The following is a 7,927-nucleotide window of genomic DNA, read 5'->3' on the forward strand; positions in this document are numbered from 1 at the left end:
CACGTCGTTGATCCAGCTGAGCACTCCAGAGTCAGTGGTGAGCCTCCTTGCATTCCGGAGGACTCAATTATTTTGTGTTCTTAGTTTTTGTTTTATTAGGATGTTGCGGGGTCTGTCCCAACGTCCATCTCAGTATTTTAGAGGCTTCATAGACAGACGGTCAGTCAGCTAGTATTGAGTCTCTCATCTATATGTATATATGTAGATATTCTATTTTGAGATTCGAGTTGCCTTTATGGTCATATGTTATAAGTTAAGTTGTTTTGTAATATTGCATTGCATTGAGTTATTATGTTGGGTTAGGTTTCCGCTGAGTTAAGAAAGCCAGGCCAAGGGTTCGCTTGGGGCCAGAAATGGTCTCCGGGTGCCGGTCCCGCCCAGGGTGTAGGCTCGGGGTGTGACAATATATTAAGTTAGGTGCTAAAAATGGACCGGGTCTCAAGAATTATTGTGGTTTTTTAAAAACTTAGTAGCTATGAAAATTTATTTATGTATTGTTTTGATGAATAAAATGTATCAGATGGCTGGTTGAATATTTTGAATATATATTTGGATGGTTATTACATGTGATTTCGTAAAGTATTGTACTATATTGTATTTTGTTGTGTTGTATTGTGTTGTACTATGTTGTTTTGATGAATAAAACATATGAGCAGTTGAATATTTTGAATTTATATTTGGATGGTTGTTGCCCATGGTTTTATAACGTATTGTATTGTGTTGTATTATATTATATCATTTTGATGAATACAACATATGGATATATTTTATTATTTTACGTACATTACCACATCAGTAATTTAAAGAATAAATATACAATATTATATTTTAAAAATAGAATAGGGTACTAGATAGAGTTATTAAAAAAAAAGTAAGGTAAAAGATAAATAAGGATTATTAAATTTTAAGGATAGAAAAAATGATGTTTATGAAGCGATAAAGATAATCACGCGACCACACCAAATTGATCTTATAAGACTTTCATCATCATATAGCGATAATAATGAAATAAGATAATGATGTGACCACACCAAATTTATTATTGTTATGAGACTTTTCATCATTATGTAGAGATAATTTTATGAAAACAATATTACTTCCTCGGTCCCATTTTATGTGGCACTCTTTCCTTTATAATCCGTCACAAGAAGAATGTCACCTTATTATAATTAGAAACATTTTAACTTTAAAAGTCTCTTTTTATCCTTAATGAAATGATTTACAAGTCACAAATATCTAAGGATTATTTTAGACCACCAATTTTAAAAGTCTTTTTTTTTCTTAAACATCGTGTCATATAAAATGAAACAGAAGGAGTATTTAATATCCCAACAAAATTATTACATCTATAATTTCTAGATTTATTTACCCTCCTTGAATAGTCTTTAATTTATCTGTCATCATTCATCCATCAATTAGTCATCATGCTATAATATCATATAAATGAGTCTTTATTTCTATTCTGCTCTTTATCTATGACCCTTTATTCTTGTTATGATTCTTTGGGTTCTCTTTACCCTAAAAGAACTTTTGAAAAGGTAGAAGTGAGAATAAATTAAAACAAGAGAAATTATTTCTTTCTATATTTTCTTTATATATATATATATATGATAGAATATATGTGTCCACTAGTGATCATTGAATCAGGTTCCATGACAAAATAAAAATACAAAAAAGAAGTATTGCAAGGTAAAACAAACACAACAGTTTTACGTGGAAATCTCCTTGCTCTGGGGAGGAGAAAGTCACGACCTGTATTCACAGGATTTTCAACCAAACTCGATTTAACTATAGAAGGAGCAAAAAATCATATTACAAACTCTTGTTACCTATGAGTTAAAACTCATTAATCTCTTTCCCCTTACTGTAATAACTCTACTACTAGTTACAACTAATCAATAACTCTAGTGCCCACTAAACCAACTAGCTCTAGTCGATCTAAACTTTCAAAAACCAAACGTAGCTAACACTAGCTAATCTTTGTTGTGTCCTAACATGAAAACCGATCTACTTCCTTTATAACATAGGAATATATCTTACAAGATTTCCCACTGAAAATACAAACCCTAGCAACAACCAAGAACCGTAATAACTCTATCAAGTTCTTCAGCAGTTCTAGAGCGATATTCCGTTGAGAGAGGCTTTAGATTTTTCAAAATTCTATTTGATGTAAAATAGACTTCACCGGCTGTCCCCTTGCATCGACATTGGAGGAAAAGGATACAACCAAAATTCTAGTCTCTTTGTGGTATTATGGTTTATCAGTTTTGAATATGATGTTTAAAATAAATATTTTAAAATGATATAACTCACTTTAAATATAATATTTTATTCATTAAAACCATACAGTACAAGACAACACATACAATATATTATAAATCATAAACGACAACATAAATTCAAAATATTTTACCACTCATACATATAAAAATTTTAAATACCACAAAAATTATGGAGACCCAATCCATTTTTAGCACCTGACATAGTATAGTTATAAAAGTCAATTTGTTTAAAAGACTTGAAGAGTAAAGGATTTTCTTCATCTACTAACTCTTTTCGAGTTTTCACAGTATAATCTGGTTTTACTGATGAAAATGATTGAATAGAAAATCTATCATTATCTCCTTCCTTTTTAACCTTATGGTGAGCAAATGACAATCTACCATTTGTCCATGCCTATATAAATTCATATTGTTAGTATATAAAATTTAAATTATAAGACAAATATTCAAATTACATATACAATGTCAGTCAGGGCGGCTCAACGTAATCGGAGGCCTAAAGCGAAATCTTAATTAGAGGCCTAAAATCTAAATAAACTTCACATGCATTTATTTAAAATTTATTTTTCTTACATTTTTAAATGCAAAGTATTACCTAATATTTTTTTTATATATAAATGATTTATTCGATTTCTTTTTCAATTATTAGTTTTAAATAAGATTTTATTAATTCAACATTGAAAAATATTATTTTACTCGGGCAATCATTATATGAATTGTTAACATAGTTCTACAAGTAATAAGTTGACAAATTTCAAATAAATATAAGAGTTAGAACCATAGCTTTGATGAAGTTGATAATTTGGTTACCCCACATTTTACTATGGTTGTTGTAATGCTTGAAAATCTAAGAAGAAATGGAAAAAAATTTACAATTCAATTTGTTCAATACTTTTTGACTATTAATTGATATTTTTGATAGAATATTACTCTAAGTTATCAACAATTTAAAGAAGAGAGTGTAAAAGGAGTTAAAAAGAAAATAATGTGAGTATTAGTAGAGAGAGTGTAAGAAAATAAAACAATATTTTCTTGATTTTTTCAATTTGAATTGGGTTGAAGAGAATAAAATAATAATTTTAAATATATACAAATAAATAATTAATGTTTTTCTTTAAAAAATTAACACATAATTTATTCTTGATAAAAAATTGAGCCCCCCTAAAATTGGGGGCCTAAGGCCAATGCCTTATTTTTGTATACATAGAGCCGGCCTTGATGTCAGTTAGGGGTGGGTGTTCGGTATTCGATTTGATAATTGATCATAAATCAAACTTTGATTTGGTACGGTATTCAATAATATTGTATTAAAGTTGTAGCTGATTGTATTACATAGTTGCTCCAATTATTTTTATGTGGAGGCATGATATATTATAGAATATCAACAAAGAATCAATCATCAAGAAAAGCAAATTGACACAACCAAAAGATATGTTGTTCATGTTTAGTTTTTAATTTTCTCTCTGGACTTATTATACTATTGAGTAAAGAACATGTTGATATATGACCTTCATTAAGTAATAATACGATATTCAGGAAATACCAAATGGTACTAATGTCTCATACCAAATTCAAATCTTATTCTTTCATATATTATTAATAACAAATGACTTCCATCGTACAAAACATATTATAATTATTAGACATAGCAAAAGTTAGGGTTTCCATTAGTCCAAAAGGTATTGGCAAAAGTTCCAACACTATTTGGGAGAAGCAAATCAACAGATTTCACACTACAATAGAGTGGTAGATTTGGAATTTGGACAATGGAAATTCAAATATTTCTTTTAAAGTATCAAACATGCCCTCTCTAATTTCATTGGAACTTTATCATATATTGCTTCAAAAAAACCAAATTCTTTTAAGGCTTCAAAAACTTGAACTTTTGTGGATTCCCATTGGTTTTAGTTCTGGATTACAAAAATCTATGGTAGGAATCTTATTTGATAATCCGACTTTATCCTTTACCCCTTTATAAAGAATGTGCTAAATGTTAAGTACTGAACACTAGGGGTGCCAAGAAGACGGTTCGATCGGTTATTTTGAAAAAATTATATCATCCCAATTTTTTAAATATTTTATAATGTATAACTAAAATTAGATTTTTTAAAATCATCCCAATTATATCGGTTTCTCTTCGATATCAGTTTTGTTCGATTAATTTTCAACTTTTTTTACTTTTAAAATATCACCTCAAAATATACTATAAATAAAATATTTATTCCACAAGTATGTTCTTAAAGAAGCACTTCAATTCTTCATCAAGAAGTCACGAATGTAAAACCTCATTGAAGAGTCATTTGGTCTGAATGCTAAATGATGAGCATAAGCCAGATGACGGAACGGGAAGATCCAGGATGTAGAAGATCATAACATGTGTTGTTTGATCTTAATTATTTAATAGGAGTGCTTGCATAGGTTTTGTCATATTATTGATGAAGTTAAATAAAGTATTTTCAACATTTTTCTTTCCGTAAAAGACTAAAATATTTTCTCCATGTTGAATTCTAAAATAGAATACTACTATTTACTTGTGAAAACATGAGTAAATTAAATATGAGCCAACTTGTATTTTACCAAACACATTTGTTACCCAACCCATTTCTACTCATATGAAATATGGACGGATTGAATTATTACCCATTTTATATTAACCCATTTTCAACCCACCCAAATTTGAACCAATCCGTCCATTTGTCACTACTAGGTGTGAAATACATCGATAATCAATTAATTTATCAATGAATTTTATTTAATATACTATAATTACGGTATGTTCAAGTTGACATCTGAACACATGATAAGGTAAATCTAAACACTTTTAGCTCAAAGTTTGAAGAAAAAAAGTGTGAGAATGTTCTCAAACGTTCATTAAGTAGACACTATTAGAAATCATGAAATTAGCTACAAGATTTATCGATAATTACTTGTTTATCAATCGTTAAATAGCTCGTAACTAATTAAATTTTCAAATAATCCACTGCTAATTCAAAAGTGTTTGATTGAACTACTTCTTGACTAGACCACGTCATAATTTGAGTATCTAAATGAAATATATTGACAAATTTTAAGAGATTATCGATAACTTTTTTATTTTTCATTTTGGTAGTGGTAGTGGTAGAATCTTTTTTGTCAATTACCCCACTGTCAATATAATATACTGGTGTATATACCGTAAATAACAGTTGAAACTAAAGTGAATAAAAAATATTCAGATTGAGATGCGGATATCTTGTGCTCTTTAAGAAGATTCAAGTCAGCTATTATATAATAATCTACATCGATCTAATAATATAATTTTTAACTTGTCTTTTCTAGGTTACAACAACCAACAACGTTGTGTGACTCAAAAAACTCCGGATTAGTTGGAGAGTCCATAGCTCCTCCAAAAGAACGTCTTCCTTCAATATAAAATTTCTCTCAACTCTCTTTTCCACTACATTAACTTCAAAATGTAAACACGTACAATATAATATTTTTCATCCACTTCTCTCATTTTTTCCCTCTATTCTTCTATCTCAACAAAAGGAAGAACACATCTTTTATATAGATATATGATTTCTTTCACAAATAAATATCTAGAATGTGGATAGTCAACATTTGAGGATTAGTTGAAAAAATTAGAAGAAGATAATAATGAGAATATGTCATTGTGGTTACATGAGATAGAAAATAATTATATCACCATTTTCTCCAATTTATGCCTACTAATTATCATGCACTTAATATTTTAATTTATAATATTAAAATGTTCAATAACATCAACACAATACATCATAAAATCATAAGCAATAAGCATCCAAACATAACTTCAAAATATTCAATCACTCATACATTATATTCATCAAAATAATACAGTGCGATACAACATATCACAATATAATATGTTATTAAATCATAATTAATTGTACTTGCCTTCCATTTATTATTCCCTTATTTGTTTATATCCTCATAATTTTTTATGTGTCATTGTGATGTCCTTATCAATCAATAAACACATGATGTTTCCTATTGGAGGGGAGTAATTCCCTCAAGCCGGGAGAATCACACAAGCATGTGCTTAAAAAATAGAACTGGATGGCTAACTTGCTAGCACATTTTAAATTTATATTATTACAAAAAATAAAAACATGTCATTCTTTTTGGAACTGACTAAAAAAAACAGTGAGTCATATAAATTGGGAAAGAGGGAGTACTTAAATATGTTACCTCGTTTAATTATATCTGATTAGCCTCAATAAATAGTGAAATCACTTTCATATTTGAATTGAAATTTATGCATATAATTAAAGGAGGTGACATTATTTTATGAAATTAACTTATCAACATAATGGACACGGTTTGAGAATGCAGTGGAAAATTACTGTTCTTAAATTAAATTCAAAAGTGTCTAATTGAAACACTTTTCAATTGAATCAAATCATAATTTGAGTATATAAATGAAATATATTGACAAGTTACGTATTTTTATTTTACATTTTGGCATAGGAATGATTTTTGTTCCTATACTTTATTGTCTCGATTTGTATGTCACTTTGTTTTATTTAAATAACTAGTTTAGTGTATATACGTTGCACGTGTATATGATGTTTGTTAATAAAAACGTATATAAAAAGAATAAATACTGTTCCAACATATATAGCATATACTATTGAATACCCAATTACTATTTTTTTATTTTAAAAAAATATTACTGTACAGATGCAATAATTGAGAAAAATAATTGCATGCCTTCAAAATTTGCAAAGAAATATAAAAATGGTTCGAGTCTCTTTAAATATAAAAACTTCTTGGTAGAGAGTTTTACTCCTCAATATGAGATTTACTGATGCGATTTCAAATTAATTGGGCTCCAATGTGGGCATCACCAGAAGTTTGATAGATGGGGCTAGCAATGAATCCTAATAGTTTTGTTAATAAATTGTTCATATGGATTACTTGTTTTTTAAAAAAAATTCAAATAGTACTAAAGTATTACGTTGAACCGTTTCCTTTTAAATAGTATAAGATCATTCATTTAAAATTGAGATAAAGCATAAAAAAACACACTTAAACTATCCTTTTTTTTTAGTTTCATACCTAAACTATTGAAAGTATGAATTTCATATATAAACTATCATCATGGTGTGTGTAATATACTCTCTCTTTTATTTAAAAGATTATCACATCACACTCCACATGGACAAATCCACCTTGACAAAAATTAAATAAATTATTAGTATAAATTCAAATTAAAGTTCAAAATATTTTTCTTACCCCACCATCACTTCCTCTCACCGTACCCCCCCCCCCCCCCCCCCCCCCCCCCCCCCCCCCCCCCCCCCTCTCCACCCACACACCCACACAATTTTTTTTGTTTAAATTTCTTTTATAAAAGTATTTAATTTATTTTTTTATTTATTTCATCTCCCCCCCCCCCCACCCCACCTCAAATACTAATTTAGATTTTATTTTATTTTTTTAAAAAAATAATTCTACCTACTCCACCTAACCTTCCGCTTCCAAACATTTTTCTCGTTTTGTGTTAGATATACACATATTGAAAAAAATTTAAATTAATTTTTTTTATTTATTTTATATTGGTACACAAGTAGAAAAAAATTCCTAAAATATATATGTACATATCTAATGCAAAACGAGAATTT

This window comes from Solanum stenotomum, unplaced genomic scaffold (genome assembly GCF_019186545.1).
Source record: "Solanum stenotomum isolate F172 unplaced genomic scaffold, ASM1918654v1 scaffold20866, whole genome shotgun sequence".
In the NCBI taxonomy this organism is placed as follows: domain Eukaryota; kingdom Viridiplantae; phylum Streptophyta; class Magnoliopsida; order Solanales; family Solanaceae; genus Solanum; species Solanum stenotomum.